The 10,313-nt window shown below is 36.7% G+C and overlaps 1 protein-coding gene across 1 annotated transcript in view; it reads right to left on the reverse strand.

The window, feature by feature from the left end:
• Nucleotides 1–10,313, reverse strand: part of VTA1 (vesicle (multivesicular body) trafficking 1) — a 76,733-nt gene that overhangs the window by 34,350 nt on the left and 32,070 nt on the right. The window lies entirely within an intron of this gene.

A 10,313-nucleotide genomic window follows, 5' to 3' on the forward strand; every position in this document is an offset into this window, starting at 1 on the left:
ATTAAATAAGACAAAATTTTATCTTAAAAGACATAAGAGTAAAATCTTGGAATTCTGGAAGGGTTAAGATTTTTAATTTATATTCAATTTACCTTTACAATTTGCACGCACCAGTAGCAACAGCACAAGATGGAAGCCTCTAGGAATAAATCCAGAAATGTTCCAGCACACTCTAGACCTACCAGAGTCATCTGCACTATTGAAAGATCACCAAGCAATCTAAAAGCTTGAGTGTTTATAATTTTACCATGTGGAAAACACTCGTGTTGAATATACAGTTGTTGTTAGGTGCCATCGAGTATGACTCAAAGTAAACAAAATAAACAGCCAACCTGAACTTATTCTGTCATCCCAATCATGTGACACATTGGAGCCCACTGCTGAAGTCATCATGTCAATCCGTCTCACTGAGGGTCTTCCTCTATTTCACTGACCCTCCATATTTCCAAGCAGGATGCCCCTTTCCAAAGAACAGCTTCATCTAGCTACATGTCCAACATATGAATAGAAGAAGCTTTATCATCTTTGCCTCCATGGTGGACTTTGGCCACATATTTTCCAAGACACATCTGTTTGCTCTTTTGGCAGTCATGGGATATTCAGTAAGTACACTTCTCCAGCACCACAACTCAAAGGCATCAATTCTTCTATCATCCTTATTCATTGTCTAGCTCTTTGATGCGTAGTAGGTGACTGAGAAGACCATGATCTGAATTATGTGCACCTTAGGCTTCAAACGGCCACCATTGTTAGTTATTCAGCATTTTTGAGAGGTCCCTGACAGCAGACTTAACCAATACAATATGTCATCTGATTTTCCAAATGCTGGTAGCAAGGGTATTGATTGTCGATGCAGGCAAGATGAAATTACTGACAGCTTCAATCTTTTCTCCATCTATCATAATGTTTACTATAGGTCTGTGGTAAGGATCTCTTATCTTCTTGATGTTGAGATGTAATCCATACTAAAGAGTAGTCCTTAATTTTCTGCAGCAAATGTTTCATATCCTCTGCACTTTCAGCAAGCTAAGTGGTGTCATCTGCATAAAGCAGTCTGTTGATAAGTCTTCCTCCAATCCTGATGCCACATTCTTCATAGAGCCCAGTTTCATGAATTATTTGCTCAGCATAAATATTGACTACAAATACTGAATAGGTATAGGTGTACAACTCTGATGTACACCTTTCTTGATTTTTAAACCATTCAATATTCCTTTTTTTTCTGTTTTGCTTCCTGGTTCATGCACAGTTTCTGTATGAGCACAATTCAGGGCTCTGGAATTTCTATCCCTCTCCATATTATTGAGAAATTCTTATGATCCACAGAGTTGAATGTCTCTGCATAATCTATAAAACATAAACATCTTTCTAGGTTTCTCTGCTTTCAACCAATATCTCTCTGCTACCAACAGTGATATCCCTCATTCCACAGACTTTTCTGAATCTAGCTTGAAGTTCTGGAAGTTCTCTGTTAAAATTTATTGAGCTCTTTTCGCATAATCTTTAGCATGATTTTATTTATGTGTAAAGTCAGTATTATTTTAAATTTCTATTCTGTTAGATAACATTTTTTTTTAATTGACACAAATATGGATCTATTCTGGTCAGTTTAACAGGGAGCTTTCAAATTTCTATGTAAGTTTAAATTGTTTTCTTTACTGAAAATATTTGGGACCAATTTTTCTAAGTCCTATTTCTGCAATAAGACTCTAGAAAATTATTTCTGGTCTTAATGTCATAGTATGGGAAATATAATAAAGTGAAATTTAAAAACATTAAACGGAGATGAAATATTTTAGTGATTATGTTTTTCAAATTTCTCCAGAGTAGATAAAACATCTCTGATTTTCAGTCCAAAATGGACTAATAAGCAATGTAACTATATATGGGGGAAAGATCAAAGTTGTCAAAAGGTTGAATTTTACTTGAAAACCCAATCAATCATTAGAATGGCAGAGTATGCTGTGTAGGAGGAGGGGGTGAAAGATATGGAAAAGATTCAATGGGGATCTGCAAAGACAGGGTAATAGTGGGCATGGATCAACGGTGATTAATTTTTAAAAACCATGTATAGGAATGATCTTATGAAACAAACGTCAATGAAGCAAAGTATGAAACACAATACATGAATGGAATACAATATATACATGCTGTATGAAACCAATGTAAAATTTAGAGAGAATGAAAATGAAACCTAATGAAGTTCTGCATTGAGTAAATCTTTTGCAAAAGACTTCTTTCAAGATGATTTGCTGGTTATTTCTATGTTGCTAAATCATGATGTTCAGACATTTTACTTTAGCCTGTCAGTATGATCACTCCTCTACCCTTGAAGTCACCCCCACCTCTTTTTAAGTAGTTTCCTGAGTCCCAGAGTATCCACTTTTCCCTTTTACTTCACTGAGTGAACCTTTCCCATACTTTTTATTGGTTCTTTCTCATCTTCTAGTCCTTGGACTTCTTTATTGTCTGATATCATCTAGTCACATGATTTTAAATCCCATCCCATTATGTCAAGTACCAAGTTTTTAATCTGTTCATTTCTCTACTCTCAGTACCCAAATTGTACATCCATAGCTACATTTTTTCATGTTTAATAACCATTTTAAAGTTTAACCTGTTCAAAACCAACTCTTGATCTGCCTCCTACCAAATTGGTTACTCAAATTTTCCACATTTCAGTAAATGACAAATTGTACTCACAGTTTATCAAGCCAAAATCTTGATCTTCTGAATCAATCCACCAGCTGCTCAACAGGAGAAAAATGGGCAATGTCCTGTATGACTTACTGCCTCTGAAAACTTTCTGGAAGGTCAGCTATGGATCAGTTCTGACTCAACGGCACACAACAACACTTCACTCATATTGTATCAATTAACCTTTTAAATTCTTTTAACTCTGTATTTAAAATATAACCAGAATCCAATCACTTCCTCACCACATCCTCAACTGTAAATACTTGTCTGAGAAAATGCTAGTCTAAAATGGTAGGGATTTTAATCATTGCTGTATCATTAAAGCCTAGAGCAGTGTGTGGCACGCCGTTATTGAGTGCTGTCAAGTCAGAGCTGACTCACAGCTAATCCTCCGGTGGGTTTTCAGAGGCTATAAATCATATGGGAAGAGACTGACCATCTTTTTGCTATGAAGCAGCTGGTGGATTCCAACCAAATGGCTCTGGGTTGACAACACACCTCCTTACACCCTAAGCCACCATATCTCCCTGTGGCACACGGTGGTACACTGAACACGTATTTGGTGAATGAATGGATAGCAGATTTTGAATCCATGTTTTCTATCAAATACTCCAAATAATTCAGAAATCAGCTACCCTAAATACACAGGATGGAAAGCACTGAGCTCAAGTAAAACATTTTTTGGTTAATGAAGAAAGTACTAAATTTGAGAATCTAGTCTGACTTCAGTTTGTAGTGAATCCTCAGTGATAGGGAGTTGTGCATAAAACACAGACAGTTGCTCTGCTGATCCAAAGTTCATGGTCCAATGGAGTTCGGAATCCACTAGCAACTCTTCTGGAGAAAGCTGAGCAAGCCCGTACTGTGCAATTTATAGTCTTAGAAACTCAGTACAGGGTCAGAGTTTCAACTTATTTGCAATGAGCAAGTGTGGCTCAAATAACTTGCCAACTGCTCACACAGGGAGATGGGAGAGAACTGAGAGCTTCTACAAACCTTTCAGAATAGTTTAGCAATACTAAAGATTATATTTGATGCTAAAACACTACTTTTCAGAAACAGCAGCCTACAGTCTCTAAGTGAGAACACCTTTTCTGTTGCATATTGGTAGTTAGTGCCTTTTTTGTGTCTCAGTTAACCACGACAAGTTGTTTTCAGTTCCACAGTGCTAGTCCCCTGGGTTGGTGCCAGTTTTGGGCTATTTTGAATAAAATTGCCATGAGCACTCTTGAACAAGTTCCCCCTTGCCTCTACCCCATACATGATTTTTGTCTTTTGGAGAAACATCCAAGAAATTGCTGGGTGAAAGGCCCGATGTTTAACTTTGTACATATCTGCCAAATTTTTTCCCCAACTGGTTCTAAGAGCCAACAGCCACAAAGCAATAAACCGGAGTTCTTGTTCCCTACTTTAACCAGTATTTTCTATGGTCACTTTTAATTTTAGCTTATTTTATTGAGGCTTTAAAAAATTACTTCAATAATTTTATCAGTTATTGAAATTGGTATTAAAATTTCAAAAGTAGGATAATGAATTTTTATATACAGTTTGAAACTGCATTATTAGGTATAAAAACCACCTACAGCTACAATGTCCTCTTTGTGAGCTGATGGCGACACATCATCTTAAAGTCCATTTTATCTGATTTTAACATGATCACGTGGGATTTTGTTTACTTAATTATTTACCTGAGTATCTTTTTCTATTCTCTCATATTCAAAATAGTTATGTCTTTGTAGTTAAGACCTGTCTTAACCCGTTAACAATATAGTTCTCTTGCTTTTTAAATTAATCTAAAAACTTCTACTTTTAGTCAATTTATATCTAATGTTTATAGACACAGCTGTAACCCACTAACCCTGTATCCTCCATTCCAGTCAGACTTGAGTCTGCAAGGTTGTAAATCTTTATAGGAGGAGATGGTTTCATTTTTCTTCCAAGGAGCAGCTATTGGATTTGAACTACCAATCTCTCAATTAGCAGCCCAATACTTAACACACAATTTGCCAGGTATTATTTTCCTTCAGCCTAAAAAACTGCCTTTTCTTTATTCTTTAGCAGAGCTGCTAAAAGGAGACTTATTTGCCTGAAAATGACTTTTTAATTTCAGAGGATATGATTTTTCTTTCAACATTTTAAATATGTTAATGAACAATCTTCTGCCCTCATTTTAAAAAAGCAATCCACTGTCCTAATCATTATTATTTTATGTATATGCATCATTTCCCATTATCCCATTACAGCTTTCAAGATTTTCTCTTCATAAGTGACCTCAGAGGTTGAACTATGATGTTCTGGAGTTTTTAATATTTATTTTGTTTTGGATTCAATGAACTTTTTAGAGCTGTAATTCTATTTTATCCAGTCTAGAAAACTTATAGGGATATCTGAGGCCCTAGTGGTAAGGAGTTGTACTGTCAACCCAAAGGTACATAGTTCAAATCCATCAGCTGCTCTGTGGGAGAAAGATGGGCAATCTCCACTCCATTTACAGACTGAAAAACTCCTGGTTGGTTTCAATTCTATAGTGCATGACAAAGGCGGTCCACTGAGGGATGAAAATAGGGGCCAAAGGGTGATCCCAGAACTGGTGCTAAGCCTCACACCATGACCAATTTATGACAAAATAATCAAAAATTGAGAATATTAAGAAGTCATAACAATTTAAGCTTACAGTTTTACCCATCTTCCTACGTCATTTTTCAGGAAAACAATTCTTTACACAGGAATTTCTGGTAGCTTAATGGTAAGTAACTGTACTGCTAGTGCAAAGGTTGTGGTGCTGTTGTAGTTATGTGCCATCAAGTTGCTTGTGACTCATAGTGACCCTACATACAACAGCCTTAAATCCTACTCTATCCTGTGCCAATCTTACTGTGTATGACACTCCTACCTCTATTATCCTAGTCACTGAATCAATCCATCTCATCGAGGGTCTTCCTCTCTTGCTCTGTCCCTCCACCCTCCCAAGCATGATGTTCCTCTCTAAGGACTGATCCCTTCTAGGAACAAGTCCAAAGTATGTCAGATTAAACTTTAGAATCCTTGCCTCCAAGGAGCAGCCTGGCTTCACCCTCTCTAGGACGAACCTGTTTGTTCTCCTAGCAGTCTATGGTATAGTCAATAATCTCCAGCACCACAGCTCAAAGGCCATTACTAGCCTTCTATGGTTCAAATCCACGAGATGCTCTGCAGAAGAATAATAATCCATCTTCTCTGCTGAGATTAACTGCCTCTGAAAATTCCCTAGAGGGTCAGCTATGAGTCAATTCTGACTTGATAGTATACAACAATTTTTTATATGTATTTTAAACAATCAGTGTGTAGTGGATTCAAATTTAAAACAAAAAGCCAGATCTTTATCAGAGAGATTGTAAGAAAGAATGTCCTAGGCTATATTAATTGGAGACAAGCTACTTATATTTTCCTCAGCTTCAGCTTAAACTTGCATAAAAGTAGTTAATGGTCTATTCCATAAACAGCACCTGGCCTAGTTTTCACAGATAATATTAAGCTTCGCCAGCGATTCTTTCCACAGATGTATTTGATCTGATGCCTATGCATACCATCAGGTGAAATCTATGTGTATAGCCTGAATTTATATTTCTTACAAAACGTATTTGCAATGACTATGTCACTGATTGTGCAAAATTCTATCACTCTATCTCCAGCTTCAGTTTTGTCACCAAGTCCATGTTTTCCAACTGCTGATCCTTCTCTAAACTTTTGCACACAATATTATTAATGCATCTTGACTGCGTGTTCTCTGACTCGAAAAGCTGGTAGAAATCTATTTCCTCTTCTGTGGCTCTGATTGCTGGTGCACATATTTGAATGATGGTGGTAGTCAATGGACTTCCTTATATGTGGACAGATATCCTGTCACTCACCACATTGTAATAAAAAAACAGATCTAGAAGTGACTTTTTAAAACTATGAAAGCAACCCCATTTTTCCTCACCTTTTAGTTTTCAGCACAGTATGTCATATGATTGTCTGACTCAAAATGCCCCATGGCAGTCCATCTCACCTCGCCAATACCTAGTATGTCAATATTTATGTGTTCCATTTCTTTCTTATCAATATCCAATTTTTCTAGAGTCATGGTTCTTACATTCCATGTTCCATGTCAGAACAACGTCAGTCTGGAGATTAAAGTGCGTCTGATCTAGGCCATGGTCTTTGAAATTACTTGCTGTGCATCAGAAAGCTGGACAATGATTAGAGATGATAGAAGAAGAATTGATGTACTGAATATACAATCGATTGCTAGGAGGACAATCAAGTTTATCCTAGAGAGGGTTAAACAAGGCTGCTCCTTGGAGGAAAGGAGTTTCACCCTTCATCTGACATACTATGGACATGTTGCAAGGCAGGATCAGTCCTTAGAGAGAAATGTCATGCTTGGGAGGGTGGAGGAACAGCCCAAGAGAGGAAGACTCTTGTTAGATGGACTGTGAGCTGCAGGCGACCTGATAGCACATAACAACAAAAATATAATTTATATTTTGGATCTTCAGTTTTCTCAATTATAATTCATAGCTGTAAAAGGTGAAATTAGTTGAATTGAAGGCACCAAAGCACAGACGCAAAAAAATAATAGGAATTTGAAAGGAATCTCTTCTCTGTATCATTGTTCTTACTGTGTACCACTGAGTTGGAACTGACTCACTACTAACCCTCTAGTGGTTTTTCAGAGCTATTTAATCATACAGGAGTCACCTTTCTTCTGTAGAGTATCTGGTGGATAGATGTGAACCACATGCCTTCAGGATTGCAGCACAGCTTCTTAGCACTAGACAATCATGTCACTTATTACTACAGTTAGGGAGATCTGCTGGCACATTCTACGGAGAACTGTGCTGCTTACCTAAAGGTGACACTTCTCTGGTGGTTCGAATCCACTGGCAGAACCACATGAGCAAGATGGGTAATCTCTTCCTGTGCAATTTAAAGCATTGGGAAGCCACTAAAAGGTCAGCTATGAGTTGGTTCCAATAATATCATGAAAGTATGTTGTTGTTGTTGTTTTTGTTATTATTGATTGCCTTCGAGTTAAGCATGACTCATAGCTATCCCATGAACAAAAGGCCTGAAGCCCTGCTATAATCGACATTTGTCAAAGTTCAAAGAATTTCTGGAGGCATGCTATTTAGGAAGTGGATGCCACTCCTGCTTCCCAACCTGTCATAGTATGTTATTGTTTTTATGTGCCATTGAGTCACCTGCAATGTACAGCGATCCTATGTACAGCACTCTGAATCCTTCCCTGTCCTGAGCCACTCTCACTAACTCCGACACTGCAACCCCTATTGCTCCAGTTACTCTATCAGTCCATCTCATTCAGGGTCTCCCTTCCTGCTCTGTCTGTCTACCCTTCCAAGAATGATGTTCTTCTCCAAGGATCTCTCCTGGCCATGGGCCCAAAGTAAGTGAGGCTGAGCTTCAAAATTCTAGCTTCCAAAGAGAGACCTGACACACTTCTTTCCTGATTTTGAACCATGGAGTGTTTCCTGGCTCTGTTCTGAGGACTGTATGTACCTTGGTCCAAGTACAGGTTTTGTATAAGTATGATAAAGTGTTCTGAGATTCCCATTTTCTTCAAGGTTAGCCATACTTTATTGTGATCCACACAGTCAAATACCTTTACACAGTTAATAAAACACAAATAAACATTCTCCTGATACTCTCTGCTTTCTGTCAACATCCATCTGACATTGACAATAATGTCCCTAATGACATGACCTCTTCTAAACCCAACTTGCAATACTGGTAGTTCTCTGTCAATGTACTGTTCTAGTCTTTTGTGGATAATCTTCAACAGGATTTTGCTAAAGTACTAATTATATTGTTTCTCTGAGTCAGAAAACAAGCTTATGGAAGACAATAAAATTCATATGCTTACATTAAGTCATCCAAATTAGTAGATACTCAGTAGGAATAATATAATTACCTTCTGTTCCTCAAACACTGCTCCTCATGGTATCGACTCATCAGTATACCTTTATCAGTCTACTGCTAGATTAACAACTAGTAGTGAAATATAATTAACATTTAAGAAAGCAAAGTCTGCTTTGTTATCAAACAAAAAACAAATAAAACAAAAGGCTGGCCATACTTAGATTATATAATGTGCGACGAAAGGAAAATACTATTTTATATTTAAAACTATTTTTATATTCTAATGACTCTTATGATTCTTATAGCTAAAATTGGGGCACTTATATAAGAGTCATAGGGAAACAAGGGACCTCTGGTGGCGTGGCCATTAAGGAGCTGCAGTGCTGGCCCTAATGAAGCTGTTCAAATCCACCAGCTGCTCAGTAGGGAAGTAAATGAATCGTCTCCTCCTGTAAAATTTACAGCCTCTAAAAACCCACTCAAGAGGGCTAGCCAGCTGAGTATTGGTTTTGACTTGACAGTATATAAACCTCCGCCACATAGGGATACTAGAAATTTGCATTAACTAGAAGCTCAAGTGCAAATTTTAATGAATTATATTAAATGAGGAAAAGTTAAAAGTGCTCAATGTGTATTCCTAAACAGGGACTGGAAAGTAAAGACAGAATATAGCGACAGATAAAATATTTGCAAAAACATCTGAAGACTGAAGAAAATATAGACTTTAATTTTGTACAACGATGAGTAATGACCTGGAATTAAAGGAGTAAAAAAAAAATTAAAAAATCAGGCAACTGACCAAAAAAAATGCTGTGACTTCTAGAAGAGTCATGAAAGAAGTTCTGTTTAAAGAACCTGAACATCATTTCCATGGACAGAAAAATGAAAAGCTAAATAACAACACTAAAATTGTTGAAATGCCAATTGCTGAAACATCATTTTTCACTCTTAAACTTCTTTCAAATGTATACTTAATGCAACAAGGCTATAAAAGGAGAATGAGACAAATCTTCACCTTCAAGGGCCTTGAGTACAAGATAATCCAAAATGTGACACAACTTGAAGTTAATATGCTCCTAATACTCACACATTTAAGAATCTTAACTCTGAAAGAATCTAGGGTGGTTTTGGTTATTTCAATGTTACAGGTTATTGTGCATGAAAGAAAAAGATATTTTCTATTTTGAAATAAAGGGTTATCATACACAATCAAAAATATGTATCTCATTTTACAAAACTTTCATATTTGTGAAAATACTTAAAATTATTAGGCTCAGAATGCCATTTAATATACAGAGCTTATCGCACAGTTTTGGTAAGACATTATTTTACAGCAATGCAAATGTCTCATTTAATGAACTGCTCATAATTCTGTTAAGAAAACCTACAGGACAGAATGTAAAACTACTGATGGTATCAGAATCATCAATATACCTTTATAAGTCTATCCCTAGTTTAGCAACTACCCTCTCAAAAAAGTATTTTCTTCCCTATTGTGGTTGTTGTTTGGTGTGATGATAGAACTATCACAAAGTTTTCTTGGCTATGATCTTTACGGAAGCAGGCCCTACTGAAAATGACATAGCAATCTCAGAGAAGAAATCTGTCTTTGGCCTCAAGAACTTAGGAATGAAATGAATATGTGGTTCATTTATCTTAAGACAGAACTGAGTTGTTATGAGAATCCAATTAATAAAATGGGTATCAAGTTTTAT

The sequence above is a fragment of the Elephantulus edwardii genome, unplaced genomic scaffold, assembly GCF_000299155.1.
Source record: "Elephantulus edwardii isolate Elephantulus edwardi_28Jun2011 unplaced genomic scaffold, EleEdw1.0 scaffold00102, whole genome shotgun sequence".
NCBI lineage: Eukaryota > Metazoa > Chordata > Mammalia > Macroscelidea > Macroscelididae > Elephantulus > Elephantulus edwardii.